Source organism: Cydia strobilella, chromosome 19 (assembly GCF_947568885.1).
Source record: "Cydia strobilella chromosome 19, ilCydStro3.1, whole genome shotgun sequence".
Taxonomy (NCBI): Eukaryota; Metazoa; Arthropoda; class Insecta; order Lepidoptera; family Tortricidae; genus Cydia; species Cydia strobilella.
The window spans coordinates 9269828-9288940 of NC_086059.1; the positions used below are offsets into that span (position 1 = coordinate 9269828).

At 36.0% G+C, this 19113-nt stretch overlaps 1 protein-coding gene across 1 annotated transcript in view; it reads left to right on the plus strand.

Annotated features, from left to right (window-relative positions):
* Positions 1-19113, plus strand: part of LOC134750163 (fatty acid-binding protein-like) — a 54769-nt gene that overhangs the window by 25112 nt on the left and 10544 nt on the right. The gene's annotated exons all lie outside the window — the stretch shown is intronic.

Sequence of the window (19113 nt, forward strand, 5' to 3'; positions counted from 1 at the left end):
GATAACTTTGCTTTAATATCTAGGAAAGATCAACAACATACAGTAAATAACATTGCATACATAAATGCCCTTTAAGATATAAAGACAAGCCACCATGGTAACAATACGATAAAAATCAACAACATTACAGAATTCCAAGAAATAAGAAATAATAAATTGTTTTAAAAAGAAATGTGAATTTGGCCGACGCACCGGGCGAAAATTCCAAGATCCAGGTCAATGCGAATTGGGTGGCCATATGACGGGGGATTACCCGAAAAGTCGGGAAAATTTACCAAGTTTTGGGGAGATGATTATTTAATTTTAATTTTAATTTAATTTATAATTTCTTTATTAAGATAACTAGGATCCATTGGGGTTAGGTACATGGTGACTTAAAATCTATTGTTAATATTTAAAATACTAATTAAATTAAATTAATTTAAAAATTTACAATAAATTAAATGATTGGAATTTTTTTTTACTTAATGAAGAGAATATCTATGTATGAAAATTTGACAACATTCATGAACGGATTATTGCCAGAACTATGCTAAGTTCGCAACAGGGATGATGATAATAATAATAAAATATTACAGAACATAACACAAGTAGTTTCATAAAATTAATAGGCTTATTATTTTCGCGGCGCAGAAAAATTAATATAGACAAGGCTTAGATAAGTGGATAACGGCAGGTAGAATTCTTATTAAAACACTAAATTCAAACTCTAAATGCATGATTGATAGCTGATTTGTATGAATTGTCCTCAAATAATTGGGTATTTTTATTATTATCTCTTTACAAAACAGTGTATATGTTTCTTATTACTAAAACTCCTTTTCTATCAGAAACAAATATCAGAATATATATTAACAAAACGGGAATTTTATCGGGAAATTGGAAATTTGTGTATGACAATACTGACGAAAGTGTACATTGTTGCACATTGAACTAAAGTTGCGGAACTTTTTAAACTAGCGAATAACAACAATCAGATAGGGAAAGCCCTAACTTGATAAAAATAAGGGTGAATTTCGTTTAAGCGGAGGGAAAAAGTAATTTGGTCAAATATTTTACTATAAATAGAGGAGGATGGTTGTAGGCGGATCATTCAATTTCGGAAATTCAGACGTGTAAGGTGAACCTCTGCCCGTACATGAGCATTTTTTATAGTTCAGAATTTTGAATAAATTCTTTAGGCTAAGGCCTTATTCATCTTTATAATATTTGATGGTATTAGAGTCTATGGACTTGCCATTTCATGAAATTGTACTCTAAGGAGATATTTTGATTAGAATTATAAGATGACCGTATGATAAAGGTCCAATCTTGAGTGTCCTTAAGGAGCTCGCTTTCTTTGATAGTGCAAAACTAGGTTTTGGAAACAGACCTTCATCCCGATGATAGATAATAAAGCTAAAGCATGTAAAATCCCACGATTTAATATTATACAAGGGATCAAGTGTTCCTTATTTTAGTTTTTGCAGTACTAAAACTTTAGTACTTACAAAAGTGTTAAGACACTTCTAATACTTCTAATAAGCTTGTTCTAAGGAACTTGAGACTCAATCTAAAGATATATAGATTGAGGCTATAGCTTTATTTGCTCGAACGTTTCAGTCGGAGGAATGTTATAGAAGATATATACCTATAATACCTATGAACATGTTTCCGATGGGTAGGAGGATTTAACCCCATTTTATAAAAATATCATTATTAATTTCATCAACTTAGGCTTTCTTTTTAATTTACTTATTAATCTGATCTTTTCTAGCATCATCATAATAAATTTATCTTTATATATCTCTAATGATTCCTTTAAGTTTGATTACTCTAATTTTTATTTGTCTTCATTAAGATATTTTTAGGTAACTTGTGTTCTGTAAGGGCTATTCTTATCCTTCTAATGTAAAAAGGTTCTGGGTTATTACACATTGCGGTAGTGTCCTACCATTATCTAGACGATCACAACGTTTTATTTGAGGCCAATTTAATTTAATTTGAGCAGAGATAAATTAAATTTTTGGGGTCATGGGCTTGCATCTTTGGTACTGGGGTAGACGGGTAATTATGTATCAATTATGTTAGTTTAGGCGATGGGCGTCTGCAGTAATGGGCTGTTGTGTTGATTAAATTAAAGGGCAATTAGTTAAGTAAGTTAGTTAAGTTAAGTTTAGGAAGAGAGGGGGGGGGGTTGTTATAGTATGCTGCCAGCATCTTTTACGGTACCATGCCACATTTATATTTAGTTTAAGTAACAATAATTTTCGAGTTTTGTTTGTTACGAATCGTTCATTTGACATGTTTGTTTAGCTTAAGTAAGTACCTATTTTATTTTGCATTATTTCGAGCGTTGAATTGAATTGTTTTATGTAAAATACTAGCTGTGCCCGCGGCTTCGCCTGCGTGGAATTCGGTCTGTGTCAGTAAGCGGCTAATTCAGATGGATACGCTAGAGGACTGTAGTCCAGATAAAATATTTTACAATTAGGTACCTACCACCAAAGATATAACTCCGTAATAGATGATTACAGTCTAAGGAAAAAACGTGCCTCGAAAATCACGAAAATTTGATTCTCGATCAGATGTCGCTACTACCTTTTGCCTACTCTCGTATAGAGGGCGTTGACGGTTTCGTTTGTTATTATTTAACAATTTTAACGCATATCAGTGAAAGAACATGGGTCAAAATAATAAAAATAATTAATGCAAATAAAAAAGATCATTTATCCATATTTAAATACATTTTATCGTATTTTAATAAATCTTCATTTTTAGTTTTAAAGTGTGTCGATAGATGGCAGTGAATTTACTGTGGTTACAAAATTTACTATGACAGTACCGCTCTATAATATTATATCCTCTTTGCTACCACTAAATTAAATTACACTCCAAAATGAATATTTTTTTGCCCTTATTCAAATTTTTGACGTGATTTAAACGGCATAGAGTAGTAGGTGTATATCGAACGATACAGACACAGTACCATTTTTGTATTTTTACGTCCTTGACTGTACCTATGCAAATCGGGTACACTACATAATTCCGAAATTTTTTATTCCGAATTTTAGAATGCCGAATTTTATCATTCCGATTTTTAAATGCTCGACCCATCAAAATTCCGACTGTCATAATTAAGAATGATGAAAATCACGAAGATTTATATTTCCGAAAACCCAAAAAGCCGAATATTGTAAATTCCGAACTACATAATTCCGACTATAACAATTCCGATGGTGGCAAACACCGAATTTAACATTTACGATTTTCAAAATCACGAATTCGGAATTGCCCTTATTCCGAATTAACGTGATTCCTATTTTAAATATCCCAATTTTTAAATTTCCACTTCTGGCAACAGTTCGTTTTCTTGGGGGTCGCAGTTCTAACCTAACCTAACCCACTTTTCTGGCAACAGTTCGTTTTCTTGGGGGTCGCAATTCTAACCTAACCTAACCCACTTCTGGCATCAGTTCGTTTTCTTGGGGGTCGCAGTTCTAACCTAACCTAACCCACTTCTAGCAACAGTTCGGGTTCGCAGGTTCGCAGTTCTGTCTAATTTATTTATGCCGGCTTTTTATGCCAAAAATATTTTATGCCGAATTTAACATGATGCGGCACGACAGGTACCCGTAATAATTACTAAAACGTGAGTCTTCATTTGAATATCACGGATTTCATTTTTGCGATCTTGTAAAAAACCGAATTTCTGAATACCGAATTATTTTATTTCCGATCGGACAATGATTTTTCGGAATTTAGGAATTCGGAAAAAAAATATTAAAATCGGAACTTTAAGCTTTCTGTCAAGTGGCAATCGGATTTTAAGTTTTCGGAAATAGCACATTCGTGATTTTATTCCATCGTGTTTTTAAAAATCTTAATTTTGATATTTCGGACTTATAACTAATCGGGATTATGAAAGTCGTGGTTATAAAAATCGGAAAAACGTATTTCGGAATATTTGGGTGTTCCCATCAAAATCATGTCATCCAAATCGGTCCTCCAGTCAAATCAGTCTAAGCATGACGCCGGCGGCGGGCAGCGTCTGCCCCTTTTTTTTGTTTTCGGAGTGGGAAATGTATCTGCCCCTACGACTTGTTGATGGTCATAGCGAAGCAGACGCTCACGGGGACCTGTATAGGCACTTGAAGCGGAACGGGAAGTTGCTCGGAATGAGGGGGATACGCAGGATGAACACGGCTTCTCCGGCGCCACACTCCGTCAGGATCTGCGCCTACATATGTATTACGTACGATGTATTTGGGATCACAATCGAACTCGCGCTGGCGCTGGCTAGCGAGCGCCACTGAGTCTCTCACCGTGGTTTTTCTCAGACTCCTGAGACCGTGCCTCTTGTGGCCGCAATGCATTGCGAGACTTTCGCGAAAGATTCGATTTTTTTCGGGAAGGCATGGTAACGCATTTAAGTCCCAAATCGTTGACATTTACTGAAAAATGTTTTTTTTAAAGTACCCACCTTCGTGACCATTATTAAGAGGAAAGGGCACGGCCGCTTCTCCATGCAAACGCAGTCTCCATTTTTTTGGTTAAAAACTACCCTATGGTCTTCCACGGGACTCAAACTATCTCTATACCAAATTTTATCTAAATCGGTTTAGCGGTTTAAGCGTAAAGAGAAATTAAAAAAAGTTTTTTCATATTTTTTGTGTTTTCACTCGGGAATGGTGTCATTTTGGTATCATAAATGAATTCGGCATACCCGATTTATACAAAAACGATACCTAACTTGGCCTAGTAGCTAAAATGATATAGTTATCAAGATAAAGTTTTTAACCCCTTTTTCACCACCATGGGGGATGAATTTTTAAAAACGCTGAAAGTAATTTTCTTGCTTTTTAATATAATAACGTTATGCAAAGTTTTAAGTTCCTAGCTTAAAATAAAATTTGCACCCCAAGACAAACTTTCATCCCCTTTTCAACCCCCTGAGGGGTTAAATTTCCAAAAACGTCAAAATTAGTTTTTTGTAATCGTCTATCATACCTTTCTAAGAAGTTTCAAAGCATTTGTAATGGATTCAAACTTTCAATCCCCTTTTAACCCTGTTAGGGGACGAATTCTTGAAAACGCTAAAATCACTTCCTGTATTATAATAATATGCCCATTATACAAATTTCAAGTAACGCACTCAAAAAAAATTGATCTCCATACAAACTTTCAACCTCTATTTCACCTCCTTAGGGGATGAATTTTCAAAAACGCTGAAATTAGTTTTCTTGTATTTCAATAATATATCTTCTTACGAAGTTTCAAATTGCTAGCTTAAAATAAATCTTGAACCCCATACAAACTTTCATCCCCTTTTTAACCCCCTTAGGGGTAAAATTTCTCAATTTTTATAGCCTATAACCTGGCCGTGGATTTTTTCGACAGATTAGTAAAGTTTGCATCAAAATCCGTTCAGCCGTTTTCATTAGTTGCGCGGTCAAATAAACAGACAAACAGATAAACAGACAAACAGATAAACAGATAAACAGACAAAAAATCTAAAAACTGTTGGAATGTGTTCTGTTATCGATTCTAAGTATCCCCAGCCAATTTTTTTTCGAATATCTTCCATGTACAGACTTTCGACCCTCTTCCGCTTTATTATGTATAGATAGATAATATCACAGTTAATTTCAAATACACGTGTTGATGACATAAAATTTATTTATTATGTTTGTGACATAAAATAAGAAAGTGATATAAACACAAACAGATTATAAAGTCGATAGATACAAAGAAATCATTTAATGGTTAGGTATATTCTTAAATAGAGTTTTATTTTACACGTTGTGACTTATTAGCACTTCAAACTTCAACCTTTTCTTGCTGTATCATATTACTCCCTGTGTGCAGTAAGGACCATCTTCTTCACTTGGAGTCGATCAAGCTTGCCAGATGCGTTGGTCGGTAGGGAATCAAGGAACACGACTCCTCCGCGTAATTGTTTATTAGGTGACAGATGTTCTGCAAGTACAAGAAAATTTTTCATTAAAAAGCCAAATTATATTGTGGTTCTTAGCCTAAATGGCTGAAGAGTAACTAAGACGAAAAAAGCCGAAAAAACTAGTAGTTATTATTTATTTGTGGTAGGTATTTGTGGATCTGATGGTATGCTTTTTTTTTAGTTAATAAATTCATTACTCTATTATTTAACTAACTAAAGACAAGATCAAGATCAAAAGGACATGGTTAAGAAACCAAAAAAATAGCAATATATGAAAGGGAAAGTTACGAAAATGTGGCAACAGAATGGGGACTAGGCAAGTCTACAAACAAGAGACATATTCTTTACATTCTTCGGATAATACTGAGTAGGTACCTAATAGTTATTTGTTATACAAGGGTGCAAAGTTGTATTTTACCCGCGAGTGTTTTAACACACGAGAAGTGAAATTCATTTGCACCCGTGCAAACTTTTCCCCTCACTATAGCGAGGAAAGTGCAACTTCCACAGGCGTTAGATCATCTTCATCAACTGGAATCACTCATTTTTTTACGATACTATAACAAAAAAAACTTTTCGTTTCAAAATTCATCCCCTAAGCTGGTGAAAAAGGGGTTGAAAGTTTGTATGGAGATCATTTTTTTTTTAGTGCGGGACTTGAAACTTCGCATAAAGGCTTATTATTCAAATATGAGAAGTGATTTCAGCGTTTTTAAAAATTCATCCCCTAAATGGGTTGAAAAAGGGTTGAAAGTTTGAATCCATTACAAATACTTGTAAACTTCCTAGAAAGGCATAATAGCCGATTACAAAAAAAAGTAAAATTGACGTTTTTGGAAATTCAACCCCTGAGGGGGTTCAAAAGGGGATAAAGTTTGTCTTGGGGTTCAAATTTTATAATATAAATGTTTATTAATTATAATAAAAAAACAAGAAAACTCATTTCAGCGTTTTTAAAAATTCATCCCGCAAGATATAGAAATAAGATCAAATATTTTTGTGAGTGTGGGACTTGAATCTTTGTATAAAGGCATATTATTAGAATACAAGAAACGTAATTTCAGCGTTTTTTAAAATTCATTCCTTAAAATAAAAGGGTTAAAAGGGGTTGAAAGTTTGTAAAGGGTCCAAATTATATTTTAAGCTAAGAGTTTGAAACTTCGTAAAAAGGTATTTCATTAAAAGATAAGAATGATTATTTCAGCGTTTTTGAAAATTCATCCCTTAAGGTGGTGAAAAAGGGGTAGAAAATTTGTATGGAGGTCAAACATTTTTTTTATTTCGCGACTAGAATCTTTGCAGAAAGGCATGTTATTAGAATACAAGAAAAGTGATTTCAGCATTTTTTAAAATGCATCCCCTAAAGTGGTTAAAAAGGGGTTGAAAGTTTGTCGTGGTCCTAATTTTATTTTAAGCTAGGTACTTGAAACTTCATAGAAAGATATATAATTAAAAGAGAAAAAAACTTATGTCAGCATTATTGAAAATTCATCCCCCAAGGTGGTAAAAATGGGGTTGAAAGTTTGTATGGAGATCAAATATTATTTGAGTGCGGGACTTGAATCTTTGTATAAAGGCATATTATTAGAATACAAGAAAAGTAATTTAAGCGTTTTTAAATATTCATCCCCTAAAAGGGTTAAAAAGGGGTTGAAAGTGAATCTATTACAAATGCTTTGAAACTTCTTAGAAAGGCATTGTATAGGATTCCAAAAAAGTTATTTCAACGTTCATAAAAATTCAACCCCTAAAGGGGTTAAAAAGAGGATGTAAGTTTATATGTGGTACGAATTTTCTTTTAAGCTAGGATTTTGACACTGTTGTTGAAAAGTTTGTATTTTTTTTAAATAGTGGACTTGTAAATGTTCTAAGAGGGTCGAGAGGGATTATATCGGGAACAATTTTTTTCAGTTAGGGTCTTGAAACTTCGTGGTTTGTGAAAGACAAATTTCATGTGTTGTATAATTATTAACAAATGATTAACCGTCCTTACTGAAATATTTTGCTGCATAATGTTCTATATTATCTTCATGTAGAATATATAACCACCAACATAGAAATCCCCGCGTACGAAGTCGCGGGCAACAGCTAGTATTTAACATAATTATTAAAAAACAAACGTTTATTATGGAATTTTAAGGTTTATGACTTAAAATCATTAAATAAAGCTAAATCTGGTATTTTTTATTAGATTCTCAAACCATTTATTTAATGATAATTAATACCGAACGAACCATTATTATGAGCGTTTTACGTTTTGTTTCTGTCAAGCTACTTAAACACGCTCCATCCAAGGTCAAATTACTTTCCCCACTAGTGGATAAAATGCGTTTTTCCCCGCTTGTTTTAAAGGATAAAAGACGGCTTTCCGAGCTAGTGAGGGGAAAAATATTTTTGGGATGGGTGCCGCCGTGACCGGGTGGCCAAGAGGTTATAGGTAGCGTTACCATTACCACCAAAACTGAGGACCTAGTCCGAATCAAGGACCGAATCCAGTCTCGGACATTGGAAGACTTGGTCACTTTTTTTTTATTACCTAGGTAAGTACAGCAATATACTAACTAGCAACGAGTTCCTTAATGTCGCTGGAGGTGACGTGTTGGCCCGGTCTTATTACCACGCACGCCACTATGCGGTCGCCGTCTTCCATGTGCGGCACGCCCGTCACGCACACGTCGGCCACGCCAGGGTGCTTCAATATAACTTCTTCCAATTCTGGAGGAACTACCTGAAATTATTTTTAATTTCGTACAATTAACACGTTCATGAATATCTGTTGTATCTCTAAAAATCCTGTTTGTAGAAAATCGACTGAAGTTTTGATTCATTTTTGAGAGATATCCCAAAGACATAAAATATTTTAATACAAAAGAGTCAGAAAATACACGGTTTAATGGGCCGACATGGTTTTTTACCGTATTATTATTATTGATTGTTTTATAACGCTTACAGCGTCTAATACAGACCCTGTCATGACACTCATGACAAACTGCTGTAACTATAGTTACCTCAATTCGCCTATAGGCATTATTCAAAACATAAAAAAATAATGTAACATTATTTTTAGAATAACTTTTAGATAGATAAAATTGTAAAAAGAAAATTGTTTTAAAATGTTGTGTGGGGCGCAACCCGCGCTACTTCCTAAAAGAAGTACATGTATTAAGAAATATATAAAATCATAAAAAGCATTATTAAATAGTACCTAGAAAGGTTTATTAAAGACCTTATTATCATTTAAGACCGGAAATTTTGTTATATGTACAGATTCTAGAAGCGCTTTACAATATTTAGCTCGATGCACCTCGAATTTTCGAGGACCACCGATAGCCTACACTATTCTTAACAGTTTAAACAAATTGTCGGGGTCAAGTATCAAAATACAGTTGCAATGGGTGCCATCTCATATCTTAGGTCTAACGGGAAACGAATCTGCTGATAGATTTGCTAGGGAAGCTATCACAGAGGGAATAGTATGTAATTGTTTACCATACCATACTGACTGTCTAAACATGGTACGTTCTAAATGCCGGGACTTATGGAGGGAGCACTTTGACGAGAGGTCTCTGAACAAGGAGGTCCTAAGAAGAGTGAGTGAAAGAAGAGCTATCCTGAACACTATTGCAAATAGACGCGGGAAAATGATTGGACACTTAATACGACAGGACTACTTCTTTAAAACTATTCTGGAGGGGCGGATAGGAAGGAAGCGGGGTAGAGGAAAACCCAGACGCAGCTTTCTAGATCAAGTGAAAGAAAAAGTAGGGGTCGTGTCGTATCAAAGTCAAAGAGCTGGCGCGGGATAGGGAAAGCTGGAAGATACTCCACCGACAAGAGAATAACTCTTAAGTTAATGATAATGCTCTGAACAAAGGAATATGGTACAGAACAATACAACCTAATCTGTGTCAAGTGCCATGGTTTAGAGCATCTCGTATGAGTAGGTTAGATATCATAATAGCCCTCAGACTTCGATCTGGACATATTCCACTTAATAGTTTTGCTTTCTTGGTGCGCAAGAGTGATACACAAAACTGTACGGAATGTGGGACAAGAGAAGATGCTACTCACATTATGATGGAATGTATCCGAAACGAAGCAGAAAGACAAGCTTTTGTAATTAAACATAAAATTAACATATTGAATGTGGGTAGGTACACTAGGTACATGTAATGATATTTTTTAATACAGTTGCTCAAAAAGTGCTACTTTTCGTGGCTGTTTAGCGTGCGGAAAGTTGGTTTTCGCGAACTAGTGCTTTTTACTTTTCCAATTTTTTAAAATTTTTACTTGTTCCAATTCATGACTACTTATTGATGAGTGTTAATATTAGTTTCCTTTAAACGTCGTAATCAACATAAAAACCTACAGTTAATGTAAGAATACGAAAAATATGCATATTTCATATTTTATTACTTACCTCTTCATCATTATAAGTATTATAACACGTTTAATTTTTAATGTTGAAAAACCGTTCTTAATAAGTTGTCTGAATGGAACGGAACGCCTGTCAAAGAAAAGGCGTATTTTCTTACTGCAAGAATGTTTTAAGTTTCCAAAGGCAACATTCGATATTGTTTTTATAAATATACGATACACAAATAATCGTAAATAACGATATTTAGGTAATAATAGTACTATGTATTAATATTTACAATTGTTTCTCTTATAGAACATGCATTTGAAAAAAAAAACTTTCATTGAAGTGGGTTTATTCTAGTCGAATAAAAGCTAGAAAACACCTCTTCATAATGTCAATGTCAATGATGTCACAGGATTAATAATATATAAAAGTTTCTAATTCCATTCCTTACTTGTTGCTTTTCTTATTTTTTCGCAACTGTATTAAAAAACGTCGTTCGATACACGTGCGGAAATGTCATTCTTCACTCGTCCCGAGTCTTGCCACTCGCCTACGGCTCGTTGCAAGATATCTCGGTACTCGTGAAGTAATGACATACTTTCCGCACTAGCATCGAAATGTACTATTAGCACACCTTTTGTCTAAAACAGCTAAAAATTTATATAAATTAGTTAATTTAGGAATTAAGCGAAGGTAAATTTGTGAATTTGATTAGTAACAATGGGGGTGCCATCATCAAATATGATAAAACCCCTTTTATTAAATAGATTTAAAAAAACAGTAAAACAAAATACGTTTTATACCATATTACATATTGTATTTACTCACAATAGAAGACTAAAAGCGTAGATTTTTTTTTTTTTTTTTCTGGTTTGAACTGCCATCAGTCGGTAACGACTATAATCAGTTTTGCTGTATTAAATATATTTTTTGGGTTTTGGAGACCATCGTCCCACTTAACCACTGCTTTAGTTTTGCACGATGTGCTTCCTTTTGAGTCTTTGTACTGTTTCAGTCTTGTCCAGTAATTTTGAAGCCAGTGGATTTGGATGCCTTGCCAGGCGCTCAATATAATTCTTAGTGAATTTTTTGATCTCTTGCAAGTCGTGCACTTCATCGTTTCGAGTGAACCAGGGAGCGTTGGCAATCACACGAAGGATGGCGTTCTGAGCTCTTTGAAGGCACATTATGTTACTGTCGCTAGCATTTCCCCATATTTGGATCCCATAGGTCCAGGTGGGTTTAATGATTGCGTTGTATAGGAGTAGTTTATTGTCCACTGGGTTGAGTTGCGTCCCATTAGCCAATGAAGATTTTTGTGCTTAAGGATCATTTCGTTGCGTTTGTGTTTTATGTGGTTTTTCCATGTAAGGCGCCTATCCAGATGAAAACCCAGATACTTGATACACTCGCAATGTGGCAGGACATCATTTCCAAGCTTGACGGGAGGGCAATCTTCTCTTCTTAGGCTAAAGGTGATATGGTTTGACTTATGAGCACTAGCTCTTACGCGCCATTTAGTTAACCAGCTATGAGTATTATCCAGCAAAAGCTGTAGCTGTCTACTAGCTATTTCAGGTGATTTGATAGGCGTAGATAACACTTTTTAATTTTTCACACTATGAAAGTGGGTCATTTTTTATCGAAGTGATACGTTTCTGCTTCATAGCTTTTTACTTTTCAAGTACGTTTTTTTTACTTTTTTTACGATAAGCAATTAAAATTTTCTTTTAAATGAGTTTGTTGTAGAATTTCCATTCTGATCATGAACGCTCCATTTAATAAATGACGATATTTACTCTTACCTAATACTATAGTACCCTCAACAAATACTATACAAGTTATTACTTAGTCAAATAGTATTCATTCCTCGTATTCGAAATGAAAAGTAGAGTATTTACCTCAGGTGAAAGGCACTATTTCAGTCGTGGACTATTGGACTATTATAGCCATATTGACATCTTTTTCGTAACCACGCTATTATTTGACATTGTAGTATACTTATTTCCCAATATTTATTTGATTTTGTGATGAATTTATTTTGCTATTTATATTTGATGATGATTTTGATATGTATTGACATTTGTATACGACCGATTGTGACGATCATAATATAAATTCTTATAGCTCTCACAAAAAAAGATGGGGAAATCAGGCCCATTGCTGTTGGTTCAACATTTCGGCGTTTAACTTCCAAAATTTCCGTCCGACACGTACTTTCTAAATTGCAAAAACAATTTGAACCGGTACAACTTGGTTTTGGTACTAAAGGAGGGTGCGAAGCCGCCGTCCATGCCCTCCGCACCTGCCTGATCAATGACCAGTGTGAGGTACTTCTAAAAATTGACGTCAAAAATGCCTTCAATTCTCTCAATAGGGACGCCCTGCTTGCAGAAGTCAACAACCACGCTCCGGAACTTTATAACTATTTATTAAATTGCTATGCAAATCCTTCAAAATTACTGTACAAAAATCACGAAATTTCCTCCGAAGTTGGCTGCCAGCAAGGCGACCCTCTCGGACCAGCCAGCCATCTTCAGTTTAGCTATCAATCCAGTTGTTCAAAACCTGAATTCAAAATTTAACGTTTGGTACTTGGATGATGGTACCCTAGGAGGTGATGTAAACACAGTACTTGCTGACCTTTCGGAAATAATAAATAAATTTAAGCTAATAGGATTGGAATTGAATTGTGAAAAGTGCGAATTATATTTAAACCGTTATAATCCCGACATCGTACAAAAATTTCAAGCCATCACTCCCAATATAAAAGTAGTCAGCAAGGACTCACTAAACCTCCTAGGGTCACCAATTTTCGAAGAAGCCATTCCCAGCATTACTACAAACGCGATTACTAAATTCAAAAACTGCGCCGATCGCTTGCTCGAAATCGATTCCCATTCCGCTCTGACTATTCTAAAATTTTGCCTTTTTGTACCAAAATTTACTTACTTGCTACGCTGCTGTCCATTTTGGAAACACCAAAACTCCTTATTATCGATTTACAACCTTATTAGATCTTCCTTAGAATCCGTTCTAAATATACAGCTTAGCGAGCATTCTTGGAACCAGGCGTCCCTGCCCATCAGATTCGGCGGGCTGGGTACGCGCAAAATTTCCAGTGTTGCTTTGCCGGCTTTTTTATCTTCCGTCCATGGCACTTCCTCCCTCGTAGGAAAAATACTAAAGGCCTGTCCTTTAAACTACGAGATGGCGTGCTTGACGGAGGCTAGAAACGCCTGGCTGACGGCTTGTCCGGGTCAAAATTTACCCTCAAAATTAAACGTTCAACGTTGCTGGGACGACACGTTGTGCAAAATTAAGTATGAGGAACTACTTTCCAGCTCTGACGGCCCTGCGCGCGCACGGCTTCTCGCAGTTGCAGAACAAGAATCCGGCCAGTGGCTGCATGCCTATCCCTCCCCCCCCACTGGTACATATCTCGAGCCGGATACTTTACGTTTAGCCGTAAGTCTTAGATTAGGGGTAAAGGTCTGCGCCTCCCACAGATGCCCCTGCGGCGCAACCGTCGATGTGCTTGGACACCACGGCCTTTCTTGTCAATTAAGCGCTGGTCGCCTCTCCAGGCACGCTGCCCTGAACTATATCATCCGCCGTTCTCTTGCCACCGTCAACGCGCCGGCTATCCTTGAACCAAACGGCGTTTTGAGGGACGACGGCAAGAGACCGGACGGTATGACCCTGGTCCCGTGGAAGATGGGACGGGTGCTGGTCTGGGACGCCACATGCGTCGATACACTAGCTCCGTCCCATCTACCAAGAACTTCGTTCAGGGCTGGGGCGGCTGCCGAGGCGGCTGAAGGCAAAAAGTTCGCTAAGTACCGAGGTCTCGGCCCACAATATCACTTTGTGGCATTTGGTGTCGAGACACTGGGGCCGTGGGGTCCAAGCGCAAAAGTTCTTTTTAAAGAACTTAGCAAAAAGCTCGTCGACGCAACCGGTGACCAGAGAGCTGGCGGCTTTCTCTCGCAGCGCATAAGTATTGCCATTCAGCGAGGGAATGCTGCCAGCATCTTTGGCACAATGCCGCGGGGGCCTTATTTAGATGTTTTTTAATTAAGAGTAGTTTTGTTTTTTAATTATTATTTTTTTATTTATAAATTGTTATTCTTAGTTACTTTTAGTTTTACTTTTAATTGAATAATAATAATTGATTAGCCTAGAATAATTTATAATGTAATTTAATATTATGAAATAAATAAATCTAAATCTATAATGCCTTGACTGAAATGAGTGCCTTTCATCCCTTAGTTTGCAATTTACGTCAATATATAGTTTTGTCTAAGATAACAAATTCAAAAATCACAAATTGTGTCAAGATCAGCAGCTGCTGCGTCAATCGTCAAATTAAAAAAAAAATGCCTTCGGGATAATGGAATTGAGTTACATAATTTCAAAAGTTCGTCGTTTATTAGTTTTGCTTACACCCCGCGTTTTTTTATGTGTGGAAGATCTATTCTAAAGTGATTTCATTACATTGCGGTATCTGATAAACATTTTGAATGTAGTTTACCACAGTTTACAGTAGTCAGCAATGTAACGTAAATTGCATGCAAGTTCTTGCTAGTCTAAACCTCGCTCAACACATCTGGTTTGCTTCCGTTGATGATATATGATCCGTTGTCTGCGGATAATATCTACCTACTTCCAAAAATGACTTCTGCATGCATATATGATTTTTAGGGTTCCGTACCTAAAGGGTAAAAACGGGACCTTATTACTAAGACTCCTCTGTCCGTCTGTCTGTCACCAGGCTGTATCTCATCAACCGTGATAGCTAGGCAGTTGAAATTTTCACAGATAAGGTATTTCTGTTGCCGCTATAGCGACAAATACTAAAAAGTACGAAACCCTCGGTGGGCGAGTCCAACTCGCACTTGTCCGTTTTTTTTAGATACACGTTACGTGAATAGAATCGCCGACTATCTCCCTTGGTCTAGCATGAGGTGCGTTCTCGCGTGCGACTCCATACATCTAGCACGACTTCAAGTATGGACTCGAGCGCGAAAACGTAACTCATGCTAGACCGTCTGGTAACTCAAGATACAGCAAATAGTCATGACAATGACATGAAAAATGATAGTTACGTACTTTTGTCATTTGCATTTTCTCATAATGTAAGAGATATTTTCACTTGTTTTTTTTTTATGGGGGGTATAACCAAATTATGACCAAATAACATCAATTAGTTATGAACTCATGACACTTATATATAAGGTGCTAACAAATTAGCTACCTACCAATATTTCAAGAGATGGTACTCTATATTAAAACAATTAACATTACCTAAACAGAAATTAAGAAAACTTCTTTATATAATTTTTTGTTTTCATTTACCGAACACAAAAATATTTTGTAATTCTATCTAAAATTAATCATCATGTCCATTTAACTTATATACTTAATCGGAATGACATGCCTTACAACGGTGATAATAGACAGCAGAATTATTATTAGCACCAATACTACTAAAGTTGTAGTTTGCTCTTGGTCACGTGAGGGGGTCAGATTATTCTTTATGATTATTCATATAGTAGATTGTTAACCAAGGGATGAAAGGCACTCATTTCTGCCGAGGTATTTTGGCACTCGAACGTAAAATGCTCTAGTGCAGACACGTATCATTTTCTGCACACCTTTTAGAAAAACAATCACCCTCTTTCAGAGCATGAGATATGAAATAGTACATTTCGATGCTAGTGCGGAAAGTATGTCATTACTTTACGCGTACTGAGATATCCGGACGAGTGAAGAATGACATTTCCGCACGTGTATCGAACGACGTTTTTTAATACAGTTGCGAAAAAATGAGAAAAACAACAAGTAAGAAATTCGAAACTTTTATATTATTAATTCTGTGACATCATTGACATTGCCATTATGAACAGGTGTTTTTTTTTAACTTTTATTCGACTAGGATGGATTTTGTTATTATTATTGAACCCACTTCAATCAAAGTTTTTTTTTTCAAATGCATGTTCTATAAGCATAAGCATAGAAACAATTGTAAATATAAAACATTGTACTATTATTACCTAAATATCGTTATTTACGATTATTTGTGTATCGTATATTTATAAAAACAATATCGAATGTTGCCTTTGGAAACTTAAAATATTCTTGCAGTAAGAAAAAAACGTCTCTTCTTTGACAGGCGTTCCGTTCCATTCAGACAACTTATTAAGAACGGTTTTCAACATTCAAAAATAAACGTATAATACTTATAATGATGAAGAGGTAAGTAATAAAATATGAAATACCAATGCATATTTTTCGTATTCTTACATTAACAATAGGTTTTTATGTTGATTACGACGTTTAAAGGAAACTAATATTAACACTCATCAATAAGTAGTCATGAATTGGAACAAGTATAAATTTAAAAAAATTGGAAAAGTAAAAAGCACTAGTTCGCGAAAACCAACTTTCCGCACGCTAAAGAGCCACGAAAAGTAGCACTTTTTGAGCAACTGTATTAAAAAATATTTTGACATTACTACTTAATTTGGTTAGGCGCTGCAGGCTGCAGATATTATTTCTTGGAAAATGTTTACAGCTGCCAAATTCGACTACATGTTTAAGCAAAAAATAAAATCATAATGGAGAATACATACGTGGTAACCCTTGTATTTCAAAAGCATTTTAAGTCTTTCAACAAAAACATAGCGTCCTTGTTCGTTTTTATAAAACAAGTCACCAGATTTAAAAAATCCATCCTCAGTAAACGCTTGTTCTGTTGCCTTAGGGTGATTGTAATAGCACTAAAATAAAAATTACAATATTTAATTAACGTAGGTACTTCCAAAACAATTAGATATAATGTATACAATAACAATAACTCTAGAAATATTTCAAATATTTCAAGATATTTAATCCTAATCGGTCTAGTTAATTTATGTTTGCACTGACGCAGCACTTGACGCGCAGGCTAAATGTAGCGTAAATTTTGTCTAGTTGATCAAGTTCTAGACAAGCCAAAAATAACAGCTTTGCTAAGAGTATGTTATGTACTTAATAAGACTAATAAAAAGCATTACTTTGGCTATTATTTTGTAGTTGCAGTGCCACAATTTTTGTATCAGCTTAATTACTTTTTTTATAAATGTGTATGACGAAAATTTGTAAGACGAAACAAATAATAAGACAAAATACGTACGGCCATTCTTGGACCTCGAACAAATAACTCCCCGATGACGTTTGGTTCCAGTATTTCTTTCCCAGTTTCTGGTGACACTAGCTAAAATAATAATAATTCGAATGTAAAGTGAAGTATAGTTTGAATCTTCTCAAATGATTTGTATGCCAAATACCCTGATCTGTTAAACAAAAGACACAATGGCTTTTGTTTAACATATTAGGGTATTTGGCATAAAAATCATTAGAGAAGATTCAAACTTTACCTAGCAACTCGATACTAATAAGTAATTAAGTATATTGTGTAAGAAAAGTACGATACATAGCTAAAATGGTGTCAAAAACACGCTGACCAGATAAGAATGGATATCCTTGCATCTCATCATTCTAAGCGTGATTTTCGTGGGTTCTGGAAAGCCACGAGGAACCTAAACAGTAAACCTGGCCTTCCTGAGAGCATTGAGGGCATTATTGATCATAGGTGTATAGCCAGTTTATTTCAAAAACAGTTTACTGTGGCGTCACCCTTAAAGTTGACGTGTTCATTACTGGAGGATGAGTTGAGTGACCAGGAGATTAAAATTAGATTTACGGCTAAAGATGTTGCGACGGTATTAAAATCTATGTCGCGTGGAAAATCTCCTGGTCACGATGGCCTCAGTATTGAACACCTGAGGAATGCAGGCCCTCACTTGCCGAGGGTACTCGCTATGTTGTACAACCTCTGCATTAGTCACGCGTACTTACCCGAGGCAATGATGAGGACTGTGGTAGTACCAATTGTCAAGGATAAGGGTGGTGATGTCAGTGATAAAACCAATTACAGACCGATCTCGCTAGCGACAGTGGTAGCTAAAGTGCTGGACAGTCTTCTTGGTACACAATTGGACAAGTACCCTGATATACATCAAAATCAATTCGGCTTCAGGCCTGGACTCTCTACGGAAACTGCCATATTGTGTCTTAAGGAGACTGTCAGGCACTATACAGAGAGAGGCACGTGTATTTATGCATGCTTTCTTGATTTATCGAAGGCGTTTGACCTCGTCAACTACGACGTCCTCTGGCGGAAGTTAGAGAACACGAAAATGCCGGTTGAGCTTCGTAGAATGTTTGAATACTGGTACCTTAACCAGAGGAATGTAGTACGATGGTCGAGCGCTTATTCGGAGCCATACAGGTTGGAGTGTGGCGTGAGGCAGGGAGGGGTGACCTCGCCCAAGCTCTTTAACCTGTATATAAATGCACTTGTGGAGGAGCTCAGCAGCACTACTGTCGGATGCCACATTGGCGATACTTGTCTGAATAATATAAGCTATGCAGACGACATGGTGCTGCTGAGTGCCTCTCCTTGTGGCCTGGCGAAGCTAATAAGCATATGTGAGAGATATGCACTCAGTCACGGTTTGACGTATAATGTCAAAAAGAGTGAATGCATGGTCTTTCAAGTTAGAGGTAAAGAACTACCACCAGTGCCACCTATTAAGTTAAGCGGAACTCCACTGAATAGGGTGAACCGATTCAAATACCTTGGGCATGTAGTAACCTCTGACTTGAAAGATGATGCTGACATAGAAAGAGAACGGAGAGCGTTGTGTGTTAGAGCGAATATGGTGGCCCGCAGATTTGTTAGTTGCTCCATTGAGGTGAAAAAGAT